This window comes from Rhineura floridana, chromosome 8 (genome assembly GCF_030035675.1).
Source record: "Rhineura floridana isolate rRhiFlo1 chromosome 8, rRhiFlo1.hap2, whole genome shotgun sequence".
NCBI lineage: Eukaryota > Metazoa > Chordata > Lepidosauria > Squamata > Rhineuridae > Rhineura > Rhineura floridana.
This window is the reverse complement of record NC_084487.1, coordinates 123663299-123684709: the sequence shown is the minus strand read 5'-3', so window position 1 is coordinate 123684709 and position 21411 is coordinate 123663299. Positions and strand designations below refer to the sequence as shown.

The 21411-nt window shown below is 43.2% G+C and overlaps 1 long non-coding RNA gene across 1 annotated transcript in view; it reads right to left on the bottom strand.

Moving 5' to 3' along the window:
- Positions 1-287: 287 nt before the first annotated feature.
- Positions 288-21411, bottom strand: part of LOC133363154 (uncharacterized) — a 32180-nt gene continuing 11056 nt past the window's right edge. The window contains exons 2-3 of the long non-coding RNA XR_009757601.1: positions 4318-4400; positions 288-2208 (exon numbers count right to left, since the gene is read on the bottom strand). This is a non-coding gene — a long non-coding RNA (uncharacterized LOC133363154). The remainder of the gene's footprint in view (positions 2209-4317; positions 4401-21411) is intronic.

Here is a 21411-nt window from a genome sequence, read left to right as displayed (position 1 = left end):
ATATGACATGTGGGCCACAGTTTAGCCACTTCTGCTCTAGATAATATACTAAACTCAGACACAATCCCAGAATGACATGGTGGTAACAGTCTGACAGTGAGTAACCATTTTCTGATGTCTGTATATGCAACCCCCCCTTTCTGCATTACTTTTGCACACGTCTTCACTACTATTTCCTTCATGCTCCTCTCCCCATTCTCTGCTGGGATGGATAAGGCCAGGGAAAAACCTCACTTTAACCAAATGCCTTGTCGTTTTTTAAAGAAAGAAAAGAAATGGTACTGTGTGCTGGTTAAATTCCACTTTGAAAGAAAAAAAAGGATCAGGCCAGTAAGAAGTAACAAATTTTCCCAATACACATCTATGAAATTGATAAGACTTCCCCCCAATCATTTCACTTTTATTGGGAGGGGGAGAATAGAACAGGAAATGACTGCCACGCTCATGGAAAAGGAAGAAGAATTAGCTCAGGGATCCATGCCTGATAATAAGAATGAAAGAGACATCTCCATACAGGAAGATGTGAAAAAGCCAGCCACAAATGTGTACAACTCCATGTGAAAAAATGGTGAGCATAGAAATGTCCTTCACAAAGAATGTACTTGTTCACAGGTGATACATAAAATGCAGGTAGGGTGAATTGCAAATGTAAATGCCTTTTCCTGTATAATTTTCAATCAGTTTAACGCTCCGGACACATTTAAACTGCATGCCTTTTCACTCATATACTCTTAACAGTAGCAGATAGAGCACATTTAAGCCTAAACTGCATTTCTGAAATCTGTATTGGGCAAGAGCTCTCTGGAAGCTGAACTACTCAGATAAAAGGTAAATGAGCTGACCGCAAATGCAATAGGGTGGTTGGAGGCTGAATGAAGAATTGGCTTCCGGATGGGTGGGTTTCAATGTCTGATTTGGCAGTCTTAAAGCAGCTTCTAAAGTTTCTGTCTTGTAATGTCTACGTGGCCTTAGAATCTGCTCTCACCGTTGTTATTTGACACTTTACTATTATGAAATGTCTTTAAGGAGTATTGTGATGCTGCCTATCAAAGAAGAAAAGACAGCAGATAGTCAGTTGGCAGGTTTTAAGCATACCAGCTTTCTTTTGATATTTTTGGCCACCTGGCTTAACCTCAGTTCTAAGCAATTGACAGTTACAGCATATGTTGACTCAAGGATAACATAACATAAATGGCATTTTAATTTCTCTCTTAAAAAAGAGGTGGCAACTCTACAAGGAAAGCTGATAAAAGTTTGGGAAGAGAATGATGGCAGATTTTGAAATGAAAAAACAGAGGGAGACAGATAATAACCAAAAAGCTACTTGGGTTGTCTGCTAGTCTATTTCAACACTCCCTTGGATGGTATAAGACCAAACAAATCCACTGCAATTAAGGAAAAGGGCCACCACGCCTTCCCCTTTTCCAAAGCAAGACTTCCCCCCTCCTCTCCAGTACATTTATTTAGTTATCATGGTACTGACTCTGGATCAGAATTAATAATGTGATGGTGAAAAGGGCAAATTTGCTCTACTTGCCTTGGAGAAAACTATAGTTTAGAATGAGGTTCCCAAACTTTTTCCACATGGACCACTTGAAAATTGCTGAGCGTCTTGGTGAACCACTTAATGTCTTTTTTCTCTGCCTGTTGTAGCAATTGTAATGCGCTGTGCTAGATGATGTATGATTTTAATTGTATTGTTGCTTCTTTTGTTACTTATATTGTATTTTATTGTGTTACAGTTTGAATTCTATAGAAGTGTTCCTCACAGACATGCCACAGACCACCTGAGTGAAGCTTGTGGACCACTGCTGGTCTGTGGACCATAGTTTGGGAACACTTGCTTTACAGCCTACATAATTAAGTCATAATGATCAGTAGTTATGGACAAATTCCCGTCAGCTTGCCTCACTATTTTTGAGCTTACTCAGTGTACTTTTAGGAAAAACACATCAGTTTTCTCAAGAGTTCTCTCCTGGCTTGTAATATTGGTGCATATGTGCTAATAATTCCATGTACCCGGGTATTAATACATTGCACTCTGAAAAGGGTAGGCTGGTTTCAGCTGTTGTTCGCCCATGGCATGGCAATGAGCTGCTTGGAAGTTCAGTTGCCCTCCCCACAAACAAAGCCTGTAAGCATGAGAGGGTCTTCATCTGGATGGGGGACACAACCATATAAAATGTTTCCAATACATGGACAAGAGATCTGAAAAAGATATTAGAAAAAGATACTAACTGAATAAAAGGCTGCTTGGTTATGTGGTCTGACCAGAGAGTTCACAGTAGGGATGGGGGACAAGTTCGATTCAGTTTGCATTTCAAGCCAAATTGATCAAATCCACACTTCTTAAAACAATATGAGAACTGAAACACAGCCATCCCTCGAAATTCACACATCCAAATTTTGCAATGCAGTTCCCCAACCAAGCAATGTTTACAAAAATGCATATGTTGGGGGAAAGTGTGCGGAAAATGAATGTATTAGTGAAAATAACATACAAAAATAAATTGTGTTAGGATAAATTGCTGGCAAAATCATGTAGATTAGTCAAAACTGCATAAGAAAATGTATTTATTAGGAGAAATTAGCACTAAAATTTTCATGAGGATTTTTTTAAAAAAAAAATCACAAATTGCTGCAGAAACTTGCAGAACCAGATTTAAGATTAGAAAAATGAGAACCTGAGAAAACCAAAATTCCATCATCAATGACAGTTTTATCAAGGCTAGGGATTAATATTTAATAACTTCTGAACATCAGCCTACAAAGCAGTTGGCTTTGCAGTTCACATTGTCTCACAGCAATCAACAAACGTTTCATGGAGAATACCAGAGGAGCAGCAGTGCTAGTTTGTTGCAGCAAATAGGAGAAAGTGTAAGAGTCTTCTTGTGCTAGAAGACTGTTTCTTGTGTTGTTATACAGCCACAAGAGCGGCTGTATACTACAGCCAGCATGGATATTTTGCATTCCACAATGTTAAACTGAAAATACCCCCCATGCCATTCTGATGCTTCCCATAAGCTCATTTCAAAACAAAACCTTATAAAACATATAGTCCAGAACTCAGAAACACTCGCTTAACCACCCTCTAAATTTTCATGGCAATACACAAAAACACTCAGAGAGAATCCAGAGTTCGAAGTGTAAAATAAGAGAACACAAACAAGCATACAAAAATATAATTCTTCATCTTTGGAGATGGCAGCTGTTGCCACCACTTACCATATGGTCAGAGGCACGTTACCAATTTCTTCCAAGCTACATAGGAAGAGGATTGGACTGTGAAAGACCAACCCAAATTGTGTTTGTATTTTTACAAATTTGTAGGACAGTACAATATCCCAGAGAGGAGGTCAGGTCTCCTGCTCCCCTGGTGCATTCACTGTAGCTGCTCAATTTCCCTGCTTTTTAAAGCTTGATAGAAATATCTGTTGGCTATAGGTACATTCTTAAACCACAAGGGTTTTTTTGCCTAATAGTGAATTAAGAATAAGCTAGGTTTGAATGCATTGTATGGTCAACTGAATTTTAACCATGCCTGCATAAAATTTAGTTTAACATTCTGCTCTGGGGAAGAATTCCTGGGGGGCAATGATCCTTAGGAGTTCATAACAGAGCTGAAGATTATAAACGGTCTATTATGAATTCATGCACAGAACCAGCTGATTGTGAATTATGCTAACATCACTAATGATCAGATATTTAATCATGCTGAAATATAGGGTGCCCTTCAACTCATCACAAGCTCTGCAGGATTTGTACATAAAAGAGTGATATTATGGGAAAGTGTCTTTTGAGCAAATTACATTCCTACCACACAATTAGACGTCTTTTTTTATAAAAAGAAAAAGCTTTTGCAGATATCTCTGTTATATTGGTTTAGATCCCAAGTTCCCTTCCGCAAGCAGCAGTGTCCTGTGAGTGGACCTCAGCTCACAGTGGGGGTGGAAGTAATATTTCCCAATCTCCCCCACAATCTTCTGCAAACCCCTAAACTGTTATAGAGAATTAGGGACCCTTCAGAACTGGGGGAGTGCAGGATGAAGGGGAAATGATGAAAATTGCCTTCCCCCCTTCCAGCAGGATCCTCCACTGGATCAAGAACCCTTCCATTTGCAGAAGGGGTACAACTGAAGTCACTGTTAAATAGCACTTGGCTGTTAACAGTGGCAGCTGGTGCCTACTGGACATGTTGGGGCTTTAATGAGGCATGACCAAGTTGTTCTGGTTTCCTCCTCCCTTGCAAACCTACTGTGGACACTTAAGCATTGCAGTTTTACAAACAGCACTAAGCAAAACTGAAAAGTGCCTTACTTGCATTCAGAAGAGGTCCCTGCTGTCACAGTTGCTTCTCTGCTGAGAGAAAGGTCGTGTTCTGGTTCTCTTCCTATCATCCTCTTTGCAAAGAAACAGTGCACACTTAAACACTGCAGTCATATAAATACTTAGCATAAAAGTTCAGAAGGGGTCACTGCTGCCACAGTTCCTAATGGGGGTCCATGCCCCAATAAGTGTACATTACTCAGAAGAAGGGATGGGTGACAGATTCAAGTACGTTCACATTTCAAGCTGAATCTATCCAATTTGCACTTTCCAAAACAATATGAGAACTGAAACACAGCCAGCCTTCCAAGTTCACACATTCAAATTTTGCAACACAGTTGCCAACCAACCAATATTTACAAAATTACTCATGTTAGGGGAAAGTGTGGATAAAAATGAATGAGTGAAAACAACATACATAATTGCATTATATGATGAGAAATTGCTTGCAAAGATGTGTACATTAGTCAATGCTGTCTACAACAATCTGTTTATCATGAGAAATTCACACTAAAATGCTAGAGAATTCTCATGAGGATTTTTAAAATAAATATTCGCAAATTGCTGCAGCTGTGTGGAGAACTGAATTTAAGATTGGAAAAATGAGAAACTGAGGGAATCGAAATGGACAGGTCCTTCCATCCCTACTCAGAAGTAAACCCCACTGAATTCCATGGGGATTGCTGCCTGATAAATATGTATAAGATTGGTTAATCTGCATTGGTTAATCTTAAAGGTGCCGCACAGGACTGTTACCAGTCCTGTTTTTTTCAGTCCTAATTTTCCAGACCTATGGGGAAAGATCATTTCCCTCTATTTACTTCTACATTTTGTTCCAGATGTGGAATAAAGTGGAGGGATAGCAAGCCAGGGAATTCACTGTGTAACCTTGGGGCAATCAGTTTCTCTCAGCCTAACCTACCTCACAGGATTGTTGTGAGGATAACATGGGGAAAAGGAGACCATGAATGCTGCCTTGAGCTCCTTTGAGGAAAGACGGAATATATATAAATGTATACTGATAAATAAGGAATAATCAAAATAAAAATTCTCCTTTCCTCCAGCCTGTACATCCTGATTTTGAATTGTTTCCCTGAAGCTGTGTTTTTTCTTGCAAAAAACTACCTTATTAGCCATCTCATTGGAGACCGAGTGTGGGAGGGGAGAGAAAGAGATTGGGAGCAGAGGTATCGTGTGCTGATAGGGTCTCACTCATGTCAGCAATTGTGCCACAGCATTCTGCACTAACTGCAGCCCCTGGGTCAGGTTGTGCTGCATGGGGATTTCTGTGATCTTGGCTGGCTGCCTGGCTGCCAAGATTTCTTCAGTTTTGGTTAGAAAACTTGACTGGTTGGGGGATGCTGAGTTTTCTGCCTTATTCATAGGAATCTTGTTGTGGTTGATATGATATTCAATTTAGGAAATCATCACTGTCTTTTTCTTTTTCTATTTGCATTTAATTTACCTTTAACCTCACTCCTTGTCATCCATAGAAGCAACAACAGTGGTTCCATGCACTCAACTCAATCTCCTTAAACCCACTGTTAATGCCAGCCTCCAAGAGATCTTCTGTATCTTTAAAAGTTGTGCAGGGGGAAGGGAGAATTTCACCTTGTGGTTTTTCCCATTACAGTGTTGCAAGAAAACCTGCACCTGGCTGAATTTTCTCTTTTCTTAAAGATACAGAATCATTCTCAGGCCCTGAGCCTGCCAACCCAGGGAGCTGCCAACCCTGCTTGGATATGGATATCTTTGCACAGGGTCTTTAGTCAAGCCTTACCAACAGCACAATCCTAACCATAATTACTCAGAAGTAAGTCCTGTTGAGTTCTATGGAGCTTAGTGACTGAATAAGTGTGTTGCAGCCTTCAAGGAAATCCATCTTTATTTCTGAGGGATGAGGAAAAATTCAATTCAGTTCACATTTCAAGCCAGATTTATCAAATTCATACTTTCCAAAACAATATGACAACAGAAACCCAGATATCCTTTGAAATTCACAGTTATCCAGGTTTCGCAATGCAGTTCTCCAACCAAACAGTGTTTACAAAAATGCATATATTAGGGGGAAATGTGCATAAAAATGAATGTACTAGTGGAAATAATGTACACAATGGATTATGAGAAATTGCTTGAAAAATGTGTACATTAGTCAAAATTGCATACATAATGTGTTTATTAGGAGAAATTCACACTAAAATGCTGAAGAATTTTCATGAGAGTTTTTTTAAAAATCACAAATTGCTGCAAAAATGTGGAGAACCAAATTTAAGATTGGAAAAATGAGAGATTGAGAGAACTAAAATTGACAGAACTTTCCATCCCTAGCCCAAATAAACTGCATAGAAATTATTTCTGAGTAAACATTCACTGAGGCCTACTCACAAGTCACAGGATCACAGTCTGAGTTATATAGTACATAGACAAGAGATAATGCAGAAGAAAAATCCTTGAATGTTAAAGACTGGTACCATGGCTATGTACACACCAGGGCACTGATGCACACAGGGGTCACATAGATTGTTTCCTTTTGTGCTTCAGTGCAGCTGCATCCACACATGAGCATTCAGTTGAAGTTTAGTTCAGTGTTTTCCATCCACACTGGTGGGTGGTGCTTGATGGGATGTATTTGTACTGTGTGTTGTTGTTCCCTTTCCTCCCCACCCTCTCTGAATTCTGGAAACCTGAAGGTCATTGCTAGCATGCATGCAAGTATTTGTTTCCCTGTGCACATGGCCTGCCTCTGTGTGTGTGTGTGTGTGTGTGTGTGTGTGTGTGTGTGTGTGTGTGTGTGGGAGAAGACACAAGTTTTCCAATACCTCAGACTTGCACAGAACAGCGAATTTTAAAAAAGGTATGTATCACTCCCAGCCCCATCAGCAGCCCACCGAAGAGCACATTGCCAACAGAAATAGGAGGTGAGGCAACAGATGACACCCAGCAAAACATCAATACAAACATGCTCCAGTATATGCTCCAGTATGTCCACACTCAAGGTAACATGCAATTTTATGTTGGATTTCCCCCCCCCTTACCACATTATCCATGGATCAGGAAAATCCAAATTAAATGAGGGGAAAGTGCAGGCTGCCATTTGGATGAGAACAATGTTGTGTGGACAATGTGAAAAGTATGCATCAAATTAATCTTAAACTGCCATTGTGCAAGCTCTGTCCAAAAATACTGGCAAACAAGTTTATTTGCTAAATATCATTGTTCTCAAACATTTTCCCCTTTTGAGTTTCTGAGAAAAACAGTCTGGTTGCCTGCCTGCCTGCCAAACTATTTGCAATCACTTGCAGACAGAAGACAATTACTGCAAAAATAACAGAATGTTTCTATTTAACTGCATTTATTGTGCTTCCTTTCTATACTTCATAAATACAGCAAAATCATCCAGAAATCAGTCACTCATGGTTTCATGGTTTATAGTAACAGTCAGGCAATGTGGCTGGCCACAGATATAGTTGGCCCTAATGAATAATTACATGGGACCTGAAAGCCAGGATAAGGGAATTACTCCCATTTCCCTCTGTTAATGGCACCCCTCCTTCAAACACAGGATCCCAGCTTTTAGGAGAAGGTTCTTAATGTATGATTACAGAACTGTGATTTAGGCAGGGGCAGATAATCTGACATCTGTGTATGAGAATAGTTTTTTTAAAGTCCTTACTAGTCTACTATACAATTTTAAAATCAGTGTTTTATTTTTTAAAGCCAGGTCTTCAAATTACTAAATTTTGGATTAACACCACCTATTGGCTATTCCAGATAAATTATATTTGACAAATAGGGATGGAAGGATCTGCCAATTTCAATTTTCTTCGTGTCTTATTTTTCCAATCTTAAAGTCAATTCTGCAGCAATTTGTAATTTTTTTAAAAAAAATCCTCATGAAAATGCTTCAGCATTTTATTTCCAATTTCTCCTAATAAACACAATTTGTATTTTTTTTTTATTTTCATGGAAATTCTTCAGCATGTGAATTTCTCCTAATCAACACATTTTTGTAATGCAGTTTTGACTAACGTACATATTTTTGCAAGCAATTTCTCTGAATACAATGCGATGCTGTACGTTATGTTTATTAATATATTAATTTTTATGCATTGTTTGGTTGGAGAAGTGCATTCCAAAATTCAAATGAGTGCAAATTTTGAAAGTTAGCTGTATTTTGGTTTTCATATTGTTTCAGAAAGTGCAAATTTGACAGATTCTGCTTTAAATATGAACGGAATTGAATTTCTTCCCCATTCCTAGTCACAGTAACAAAGTATTAGATAAGTGCAGTTGTGAGGAGAAATGATGCTGCCCAACTGAGTTGGTCAAAAACGTAACATGGTTCCAAAACAGACAAAAGGGTATCTACGCTTGAGGTGTGAGGTTTATTATTTTTTTATCACAATTTTATCTTTCCTTGTTCCAAACAGACCAGACTGGTTTACAGTTATCCCTACCACAACAGCTGAATGAGAACAGGTGTGCCACACTAAGACAGACATAAGGAACTTGTGATTCTCCAAATTTAGTTGGACTCAGTTCCAACCAGCATAGACAATGGGCATAAGAACATAAGAAGAGCCTGCTGGATCAGGCCAGTGGCCCATCTAGTCCAGCATCCTGTTCTCACAGTGGCCAACCAGGTGCCTGGGGGAAGCCCGCAAGCAGGACCCGAGTGCAAGAACACTCTCCCCTCCTGAGGCTTCCGGCAACTGGTTTTCAGAAGCATGCTGCCTCTGACTAGGGTGGCAGAGCACAGCCATCATGGCTAGTAGCCATTGATAGCCCTGTCCTCCATGAATTTGTCTAATCTTCTTTTAAAGCCGTCCAAGCTGGTGGCCATTACTGCATCTTGTGGGAGCAAATTCCATAGTTTAACTATGCGCTGAGTAAAGAAGTACTTCCTTTTGTCTGTCCTGAATCTTCCAACATTCAGCTTCTTTGAATGTCCACGAGTTCTAGTATTATGAGAGAGGGAGAAGAACTTTTCTCTATCCACTTTCTCAATGCCATGCATAATTTTATACACTTCTATCATGTCTCCTCTGACCCGCCTTTTCTCTAAACTAAAAAGCCCCAAATGCTGCAACCTTTCCTCGTAAGGGAGTCGCTCCATCCCCTTGATCATTCTGGTTGCCCTCTTCTGAACCTTTTCCAACTCTATAATATCCTTTTTGAGATGAGGTGACCAGAACTGTACACAGTATTCCAAATGCGGCTGCACCATAGATTTATACAACGGCATTATGATATCGGCTGCTTTATTTTCAATACCTTTCCTAATTATTGCTAGCATGGAATTTGCCTTTTTCACAGCTGCCGCACACTGGGTCGACATTTTCATTGTGCTGTCCACTACAACCCCGAGGTCTCTCTCCTGGTCGGTCACCGCCAGTTCAGACCCCATGAGCGTATATGTGAAATTCAGATTTTTTGCTCCAATATGCATAATTTTACACTTGTTTATATTGAATTGCATTTGCCATTGTTCTGCCCATTCACTCAGTTTGGAGAGGTCTTTTTGGAGCTCTTCGCAATCCCTTTTTGTTTTAACAACCCTGAACAATTTAGTGTCGTCAGCAAACTTGGCCACTTCACTGCTCACTCCTAATTCTAGGTCATTAATGAACAAGTTGAAAAGTACAGGTCCCAATACCGATCCTTGAGGGACTCCACTTTCTACAGCCCTCCATTGGGAGAACTGTCCGTTGATTCCTATTCTCTGCTTTCTGCTTCTTAACCAATTCCTTATCCACAAGAGGACCTCTCCTCTTATTCCATGACTGCTAAGCTTCCTCAGAAGCCTTTGGTGAGGTACCTTGTCAAACGCTTTTTGAAAGTCTAAGTACACTATGTCCACTGGATCACCTCTATCTATATGCTTGTTGACACTCTCAAAGAATTCTAATAGGTTACTGAGACAGGACTTTCCCTTGCAGAAACCATGCTGGCTCTGCTTCAGCAAGGCTTGTTCTTCTATGTGCTTAGTTAATCTATCTTTAATAATACTTTCTACCAGTTTTCCAGGGACAGAAGTTAAGCTAACTGGCCTGTAATTTCCGGGATCCCCTCTGGATCCCTTTTTGAAGATTGGCGTTACATTGGCCACTTTCCTGTCCTCAGGCACGGAGGAGGACCCAAGGGACAAGTTACATATTTTAGTTAGCAGATCAGCAATTTCACATTTGAAATCTCCTCAAGAGGAAGCTCTTCCACTCCGAACAGATACTGGATCATACTCTGTAGATCTGCCCACAACTTCACTCAGTGAGCTAGTTACAACTAATGCGCCAAATGAAGTGATGGATAATATGATGGTACTGGAGGTGCAACCATCGACCCATTCTTCTTTGCAGTTGGCTAGCGATTTGCTCAGGTCTGGAGCCAATGAGGTGTTGGACGCTCTACCAAACATAGATACTTTACAGCTTAAAGAATCGGTCACGGCCAAAAAGGATAACAATGCCACTTTGGGTCAATTTCAATATCAACAAGATCAGGAATTTGATGGGGTCAGCCCATCTATTATGGGGTGGCTGCTTATGCTTGCTATGGACTTTGACCAGATGAAATCCCATTTGTCAGAGTGTAACCACCTGTTATCGACTTTAGTCAACATGCACCACAAAGAGGCAACACCTTCCGAGATGCTGGGGGTACCTGATCCCCAAAGGACCCCCCAAATACCTACTTATAAGGAGGTGGGGACAAATCCATGGGAACGTGGGAAGGTCAGGAGAAAACCTATTATATCAATAAAACATAAAAAGAAAAAGTCTAAGAATTTGAAAAACTGCAAGTTGCCTCGTAGAGGAAAAATGAATTTTAGGAAACTATTTGCATTGATGGAAAACTTACCACCACAGAGAGAGGCACGGGCATTTAGTTCACCCTCTAAGAACCTTGAACCCCCTCCTCAGAGGGGGGAATGTTGCCAAGTATGACTTGTAAGACTCCGAGCGTGGGAAGTGCTTTAAATCCTAATGACACTTCCATCAATGTCCCCTATTTACCTTTTCAGGATCCTTGGCAGGACGCAGTCTTGAAGCAGCCCCTAACACGGGAGATGGGGAACCAGCAAAAAGACCCAAAATGGAACTTAGTGTTGAACCCTTCCAAGCTGGTTTTTGAGAATTTTCCCAAACCCAGTGGATTTTTATCCCAAGACGACTGCGTTCAACATCTTCTTGGAATCCTGGTGGATACTTCTTCAATCTGCCTTCTGGCAACTGATATCCAACAGGTGGAGTACCTGTTCTATAACGGCATAAAGGCACGAGCCGTTGTTTTGTTTTCCTCCCGGACTGTGACAAATTTCGTCTTTTCCAACAAGGGCGACCTGGCTAAAGCTGGCATACGCATCTCAAGACTCTTCGAAAATAGGGCACTCCCTGAAGCCCTATTTCCTTATCTCAGGCCATGCCAACAGCCAGTAGAGGTGTCGGAGAATCACGCGGCGCTTATTGACTTTACATCGGAGGCTTTATGCCCAGACCATTGGGGGACTACGACTGCCAGGTCTCAAGACTCCGACCATTTGGCAGGACAAATCAGGGATCCATTTATTAATGAAGAACTGCTGTTGATAGACATTTTTGGTACTCTCCCATTTTTGGGCCAATCCAAGATCTTGAGCAGACTGGAATACCTAAAACTCCATCTGGAAAGCCTATCTGTCCAGGAGAAACTTTCTCCTGACCCTGCTTTGGTAAGATCCATGCCAAATGTATGCCCCCCCATTGAGGGGCTGGTTTCCCCTAGGGGGGTGGCCAGTGGCATTGATCCCCCACTTGAGGGGCTGGGCTCCCCCGGGGGGGCAATGCCATTGATCTCCCACCTTCCCCGCTTAACAGTCCCAGGGTACAGAGTAGGGGGGGATTAATTGCAGGTGTACGCAAATATAGAAGGGTGGTAGAGGAATTTCTTCTTGGACCAAATGACAAGTCAAATGACAAGTCCCCTCCTGGTTCTAAGCATATATATAATAGCACAGCCAGATACAGGAAATTATCCTCCCCTGGCTTCTGGCCTAGGATGAGGTTCCTAGAAGACTAGGAGCTGGGATCAACTGATAGTCCCCCTCAGAATAGAGGCATATTAAGTTCCCCTGCCCCAGTCCCTTTGGAGGTACTTTCTGTTCCTGTCAAGTCTTTAGTACATTGTACTATGATCCCTCAGGAGTCTAAGTTGGCAGTTAAGGGGAAAAGTATACAGGCTCTAACAACAGCTGCTAACACTAATGGTTGTGTCTGTGCTTTCAAGGATGTTGATGCAATCTGTACAGACTGACAACTGTCCGTGTGTCGTAGGGCATGCACCACATGCCTGGGAGAGAGGAGTCAAAGTCGATTGGGAAGTTTTGAGGGGGCTTCAATTAGTGTAGTGACGGGTAGAGGGAGATATGATCTTGTGTGGAGGACTTGCCATGTGAGGGGAACTCAGCCCAGGCAGTTAATGACCGCACTGAGTTCCAGTCCTCCACATATCCACAGGTTTGTTGGTTGCCCTATCAGCCAGCTCTCTGATCTCCGGATGCTGCTCCTAAATGCCAGATCAGTACATAATAAGATCTCCCTCATCCACGATTTAACAGTGGATGAGGCAACTGATCTGGCATGTATAACTGAGACCTGGGTGGGTGAGCAGGGAGGAGTTAGCCTCTCCCAACTATGCCCACCCGGGTACTTGGTTCAGCATCACGGTAGATCCGAGGGCCGGGGAGGAGGGGTTGCTGTGATCTATAGGAATTCCATCTCCCTCTCCAAGCACCATGTCCATGTAACCACCAGTCTGGAGAGTTTGCACCTTGTGTTGGATCAGGGGGACAGACTGGGGATTCTGTTGGTGTACCACCCACCCTGCTGCCCAACAGACTCCCTAACGGAGCTGACGGAGGTGGTCTCGGATATATTGCTGAGATCACCCAGACTGTTGGTGCTGGGGGATGTCAACATCCATGCTGAGGCCGTCTTATCTGGGGCGGCTCAGGACTTCATGGTTTCCACGACAACCATGGGGCTGTTCTAATTTGCTACTGGCCCAACACACATGGCAGGGCATACTCTAGACCTGATTTTCACAACTGGACATGGGGATGGTGATCTGAATGTAGGGAATCTTACATCAACCCCGTTGTCATGGACAGATCACCGCTTGTTGAAGTTTAGACTTACAGCGGCTTTTCCCCTCTGCAAGGGTGGGGGACCTATTAAGATGGTCCGCCCCCGGAGACTAATGAATCCGGATGGTTTTCAAAAATCTCTGGGACATTTTCCGGCTGATATGGTTGGCGCTCCTGTTGAAACCCTGGTCGAATTGTGGAATACTGAAATGACCCGGGCAGTTGACATGATCGCTCCTGTGCCCCCTCTCCTATGTAGAGCTCATATGGCTCCATGGTACACCCCAGAGCTGAGAGCAATGAAACAGTATAGGAGACGGCTTGAGTGCAGATGGAGACGAACTCCTGATGGATGCAGTCATGCACTGGTAAGTGCCTATACCAACTTGTATTTAGGGGCAGTGCGGGCAGCAAAAAAACAACATTTTGTTGCCACTGTTAAATCTTCTATCTGCCGTCCGGCGGAGCTTTTTAAAGTTGTCAGAGGGCTATTACACTCTGGCCCTAGGGACACGGTAGAACCATCCGTTGCACACTGTAATGAATTTGCTAGGCACTTTCAGGAAAAAAATCTCTTGCATCCGTCAGGACTTGGACTCTAGTGTTATAGCAGTTGAATCAAATGAGGTATCTGGAGCACAGCCTGGTCATGACTTTTTGGATGAGTTTCAATTGGTGCAGCTTGAGGACGTTGACAAGGTGATTGGACAGGTGCGTGCAACCACTTCCGTGCTGGACCCTTGCCCTTCTTGGCTAATAAAAGCTAGCAGAGATGGAACAGCCGGATGGGCCAGGGAAGTGATTAATGCCTCACTGCGTGAGGGAGAGATCCCTGCCTGCCTTAAGGCGGCGGTAGTGAGACCACTTTTGAAAAAATCCTCCCTGGACCCAGAAAATCTTAATAATTATAGGCCGGTAGCAAATGTCCCATTCCTGGGCAAGGTCCTAGAAAGAGTGGTTGCGGACCAGCTCCAGACACTCTTGGATGAGACCGATTATCTGGATCCATTTCAATTGGGTTTCAGGCCCGGTTTTGGCACGGAGACGGCCTTGGTCGCCCTGTATGATGACCTTTGTCGGGAGAAAGACAGGGCGAGTGTAACTCTGTTGATTCTCCTTGATCTCTCAGCGGCTTTTGATACCATCGACCATGGTATTCTTCTGGGGAGACTTGCGGACTTGGGAGTGGGAGGTACTGCTTGGCAGTGGTTCTGCTCCTACTTGGCGGGTTGTCTCCAGAAAGTAGTGCTTGGGGAGAATTGCTTGGCACCCTGGGTTCTCCAATATGGAGTTTCACAGGGGTCAGTTCTGTCCCCCATGCTCTCTAACATCTACATGAAGCCGCTGAGTGCCGTCATTAGGAGTTTTGGAGTGCATTGTCACCAGTATGCTGATGACACGCAGCTCTACTTCTCCTTTTCATCTTCATCGGGTGAGGCTGTCAAGGTGCTGAACCGATGCCTGGCTGCAATAATGGACTGGATGAGAGCGAACAAATTGAAGCTCAATCCAGACAAGACTGAGATGCTGTTAGTAGGTGGTTCCCCTGACCAGATGGTGGATGTTCCACCTGTCCTGGATGGGGTTGCACTCCCCCTGAAGGAGCAGGTTCGTAGTCTGGGAGTTCTTTTAGAACCATCCCTGTCATTGGAAGCTCAGGTAGTCTCGGTGGCACGGAGTGCTTTTTACCAACTTCGGCTGGTGGCCCAGATACGCCACTATCTGGACAGGGAGAACCTTGCTTCAGTTGTCCATGCTCTAGTAACCTCTAAATTAGATGGAACGCCTCTCTCGCTATATACCTACCCGTTCACTGCGCTCGACATCTAAGGCCCTTCTCCGGGTCCCAACCCATAGGGAGGCCCGGAGAACAACAATTAGATCTAGGGCCTTTTCAGTGGTGGCCCCTGAATTATGGAATGCCCTCCCAGATGAGATACGCCTGGCGCCTTCTTTGTTATCTTTTCGGCGCCAGGTAAAAACCTACCTCTTCGCCCAGGCATTTTAAACTTAAATTTAATTTTATTTAAACTTAACTGTAACTGTATTTTTATTTTATTCGTATTTTAATTTTGTTTTTAAATATGTTTTATATTGTATGTTTTAATCCACACTTGTTTGTTTTTAAATGTGGTTTCATTTTGCTGTACACCGCCCTGAGAGCTTGTTGCTATAGGGCGGTTTAAAAGCGTAATTAAATAAATAAAATAAATAAAAATAGATTACTGCAATGCACTCTACGTGGGGCTGCCCTTGAAAATGGCTTGGAAACTGCAGCTCATGCAAAATGCGGCGGCCAGACTGATTACTGGGACCAAACGGTCCGAACATATAACACCGATTCTGGCCCACTTGCACTGGTTGCCTATATGTTTCTGGGCCCGATTCAAGGTGCTGGTTTTAACCTATAAAGCCTTGGACGTCATGGGACCACAATACCTGATGCAACGCCTCTCCCGATATGAACCTACCCGTACACTGCGCTCAACATCGAAGGCCCTCCTCCGGGTGCCTACTCAGAGAGAAGCCCGGAAGATGACGACAAGAAAAAGGGCCTTCTCAGTGTTGGCCCCCGAATTATGGAATACTCTTCCTGATGAGATACACCTGGCGCCAACATTATTATCTTTCCGGCGCCAGGTAAAAACCTTCCTCTTCTTCCAGGCATTTTAGCATTTTAGCTTTTTAGCATTTTTAGCATTTTAGCATTCTAGCATTTCTGCATTTTAGTATTTAATATACATTTAATATGTGTTTAATTATGTCTTAACTTTTGTATAATTAACTTTTTAATTGATGATATGTGGTTTTTAATTGTATGTTACTGGTTTTGTATGTTGTAAACCGCCCAGAGAGCTTCGGCTATGGGGCGGTATATAAATTTAATAAATAAATAAATAAAATTTCTGTTAAAGGATGGGAACACAGCCAGGACAAAAAGAGGGCAACCTGAGGATTGAAGGGTTTGTGAAGGTCCTAGTGGGCTATCAGTATAAGGCACATAATTTAACAAACTTCATCTTCATTACAGTGGGTAAACAAGAATGTGCTGATAATCATGGGAGACTGGAATGCAAAAGTAGGGAACAGAAGAACTAGGAACTGTGAGAAATGTGGCTTAGGAGATAGAAATGAAGCAGGAGAAAGACACTGAATTCTGTGAAGCCAATAATTTGTTTCTTGCAAACACATTTTTGAGAGACCAAAAAGACGACTGTACATGTGGACATAAGCAAATGTTCAATATAGGAATCAAATTGATTATATAATTGGTAGCAGAAGATGGAGAAGTTCCATACTTTATGCAAAAACAAGACCAGGAGCAGACTGTGGTACAGATCATCAACTGGTAATATCAAAAATTGGAGTAAAGCTAAAGAACAACAAAGCAATCATAATGCCAAAATACAATTTAAATAACATCCCAGAAGCATATAAAGATCAAATAAGGAACAGGTTTGAGAACCAGAAGTACTATGGAGTGAAGTCAAATACATTATCAGGGAAGAATGCAAAAAGTCAATACCTCTAGTTAAAAAGAGAAAGACCTCAATGGATGACTGAAGAAACTCTTCAAATGGTTAAAAAGAGAAGGAAAGCAAAAGCAAAAGGAGATAGAAACATGGTTAGAACCCTAAATGCAACAATACAGTGACTAGTATATAGGGACAAAGAGAACTATTACAATAGTTACTGTACAGAAATAGAAGAGGACAACAAAAAGGGTAGAACAAGAGCCCTGTTCCAAAAGATTAGAGAAATTAAAGGGAAATTTAAACGAAGAGTAGGGATGTTGAATAATCCACAGGGAAACACACTGACTGACTGTGATGAAATAAAAGGAAGATGGAAGCAATACACTGAAGAACTCCACAAAAGAGATGCAAGGATGGCAGATTCATTCAGGGAGGAACCGTATGATGAAGAACCAGAAATTTTAGAATGTGAGGTGAAAACTGCTCTTAAAATACTTGGAAGAAACAAATCACCAGGAATAGATGGCATACCAATAGAGTTGCTACAAGCTACTGGGACTGAATCTGTCCAAATTTTGACAAAAATCTGTCAAGAAATATGGAAAACTAAACAATGGCCCACAGACTGGAAGCGTTCCATATGCATCCCAATTCCAAAGAAAGGAGATCCCGGGGAATGCGCCTTAGACCCCGTTTTCCATTTTCCTTTGTTTTTCTGTTTTCTGTCTCTATTTTGTTTTTATTTTTGTTTTTTGCTTTTATTTGTTCAGGTTTAGTCTATGCAAGGCTGAACTGCGGCTGCCAATCCCTAGCCTTTCCAAGATGTGGGGGTGGGCTTCATTCACTTTCAATCACTCAGCAACATACACACACAACACACAGTTCTGTGTTAGAGCTCGAGCATTACCAGCAATATCAGCACCACAGCAATGAAAGGCACAACAATTCCCTTCCCTTCCCCAAAAAACATTTTGCTGCTCGCTTGTATTAAGATAACACAGGGATGGACACTTATCACTGTCAGCTCTGCACTGAGACTGCAGTGCAGGCAGGGCTGGAAATTCCTAGGTATTTACCAGGGCAGGAAAGTCCTTAGCTGGCAGCTTGGTCGTAAATCTGCCAGGCTAACAAGGATGAAGCATGATAAGGGCAAGGCCCTTTCCAAGCTTACTTGCCAAGCCAGAAGTCCAGAAGCGAGGTCAGTAGAGGTCAGGGTTCAATTGCCAAGGGGTCAGTCCAAGATAAGGTTCAGGGAATCTGGAAACACATGAAGCCACACCTGATGTTGTAGTCAGCAACAAGCTGAAGCCAAGGTTTGTCTTTTAAGGAGCATGTTTGTCAGCAGGTGTGAGCCATCAGCGTTTTGGTTTTAAGTGGACAAGCCTGCCCCTCTTCTGCCTGACCTTCTGTTGTCTACGTTCTGCAGGTGAGGGGGGAGTATCCTGTTCACTGTCTGCGTCTGGCTGAAGGGCTTCAGCTGTGTCTGGGGTGCTCTGCAGCTGAGGGGGAGAAGGAGCTGGGTTCTCAGGAGTTTCCTCCATTTCTCCTTCTGGGTCTGCTGCTGTTACTCCCGAGTCATCCTCATCTGATGAGTCCTCCAAAGGGGCCATGACAACCACCAGTGAAACAGGAGCCTGGGCGGACCAGGGAGAAAACGAACTGGACGGAATGAGATTTTCAATCGGATCTCTTACTGAACTGATGAGGCCTCTGCTGTTTGGTCTCCATTGCTCCAATCTGGTCTCTGTGTTCACCTGGTGTCTCGATCACATCCCATTGCTAACACCAGAAATGATGCAGAATCTTGGGATTGGGGGTCCTTAAGGCAATTGAAGACACAGGCTTGCAGCAAAGATAGGCCTTTTTTGGTTACGTGCACATGGTCAGTCTCCCTTGAGTGGGTGGACAGCTGCAACATGGCACTGTTTGCCTGGGGGTTTTATACATTCCAGGACAAAGACATTTACATTTCCCAATCAGGGAGTTACATATAAGCATTACCAGCACATTTCTACTATGAGCTCATGCATTCCAGTGCTGACTCTTCTCCGGCCTTGGAGAGTACCGAGATGTCCGGTACAAGTGTTCTGCTCCCCTTATCTTGCCTTCTGGGCCAGGCTGTGCCATGCATTCCTTGTTACCATGACTACATGTGCATAACATGTACAGCAAACCAAGGAAAGGATTTTTAGCTGGCCTACTACATTAAAGTATTATAAATCCTATAGATTTCTAAAAGAATATATTTTGCTTACTGTTTGTATCTATAAATTCCTCATTATCTGGGCAGTGCATTTTTAAAGGAATTGTTACTGGGTGGCCATTTTCTTCATTCATATGACTTGGCCTGTCTACCATGTACAAGACCTGTCGTTTGGATTGAGGCAAAAGTGGTTCAAACTAAAAGGGAAGGGGGAGTGAATACAGCTTTGGAAACACATTTACACAAGTTACTAGGCCTACCAAAATTCTTACTATCCTGTCCCTTACAATCAAATTGAAGTCAATGCACCATATATTCTTGGTAGAAGAATTTATGTATGTAAGATTGTTTGTTTCACTTAATGGCATAGGAACTGCTGCTTATGATCCATGCCCTGCTATAGCAGAACTCTTATGAAAAAAGAACAAAGATACAAAGAACCAGACATCACAGGGTACAAGGAGAGATTTTGTTATGACGCTTTTCAGAAAGACTGGTGGTTTGTAAGAACCCTAAGAATTAGTGTGTAATGTGCCCCTATGTTCTACTTTTTCTATTTCATTTCACTAAAATTTCATACCTCTAGTCAGTGTTTCAGTGGCTTTGTATTCTTGGACGATTGATTAAATTTTATGTGCACATTTGTGTCCACTGGGTGTCCATTTGGACACACAACTCTTACTTAAAATATGCCTTGCCTGACAGCAACACTCTGATAGAGCCAAGTGCCTGAGAACCACCATTTAAAGTTCCCACAGTGGTCTTGACATAGTGACACTCCATAGAATTTTGGAAAATTAAAATGGTATTTACACATAGGAACCTGGACCCTCTTTCTGTTTATCAATTTTGGGCCTTAACAAAACTAGCATTGCATAGGATGGGTTATGATGCCTCACAATTTGGAACACACTCATTTAGAATAGGAGCTGCTTCTATGGCAGCAGGTTTTGGTTTTCCCCAGGCGACAGTACAGGCCTTTGGACGTTGGTCCTCTGACGCGTATAAGGGCTACATTCGCCCCTTCTAGAGGGCAGGGAATGCGGAAGCCTAACATTTTTCATTTGTTTTGGCAGGTTGCTGGACGGGGATGAAGTGGACGCAGATCCTTATATGCAGCCACAGCATGATCTTCTGGGCAGCCCAGAGGGCAGCGAAGTCGAGCATGGGCTCGCAGTTGGGCCTCAGTAGATGGGCTGCAGTACAGTGGCTTGGCCGGCGAGGAATGCATTGGGAGGGGCTCCTACCCACTCTGTTCTGGCAAGGTTTGGTGCGGACAATTCCGCAAGTGCTGGTCATCCATCTGGGTGGTAATGACCTTGGCTTGGTGAAGGGCAAGGCCCTCAGCGTGCAGGCATGTAAAGACATGCAAGCGATAAGGCAGCGTCGGCCTTGGGTGCGTCTGATGTGGTCAGACATGCTTCCACGCCAGGTGTGGCGTGATGTTTGGGACCCAGCTGGGATTGATCGAGCACGGAAGAAGGTCAACCGGCAGATTCGGTTGGCTCTTCTTGGGCACGGGGGGTTAGTCATTCCACATCCCCAAATTCAGCAACAGAAGGGTGAACTATATAGGGCCGATGGCGTTCACCTGTCAGACGCAGGTAACGACTTATTTTTGGGAGACCTGCAGAGATGTCTGCGAGAGGTGCTTCTTGGCAGTGGGGTAAAGGGGGACTAAATAGAGATTTGTCCCCCTTTTGTGGCGGGAAGGTGCGGGAAGGGAAATAGGTAAGGACAGCTAGGTGGCCCCCTTAGGCACCTTTGGAGGTGATTGGCAGTTCCGGAGGGCCTGTCTCTCAGGGCTTTATGACTCTAGAGCAGGATATGGGCTGCTTCTGGGGCCAACTTATCCTCATCTACCCAGGGGTTATACGGTCCCGGGTGGGGATGACGTGGGAAGGCCCCCCTACTCACCTGCAAGGTGTAGCTGGGGTAAAGGGTAAGCAGATGGGCTTGCCATTGCCCCAGCAGGGGCTGGTCGCCCGAGAGCTGCGTGGTAAGCTACTTGCTTATAGACAGTTCCCGCACCTAGGTTTCCCTCTGCAGGTCACTTTAAATTGGGGTTTTTATTTACTGTAATTTAAATAAAGTGGCCCTTGTTCAACCCAAGCTGATGTCTCTGCGTCTTATTTCACCCCTCAGCTGCAATCAGCTGGCATTCACTGGAACACCACAAATGTTGTTCAAAGGGGGCCCCAAGGAAGGCATTGGGCCTTGTTAGCTACCTGAAGGTGCTATGTGGACACTAATGGGTGGAACAGGTATTTATGCTGTACACCAAT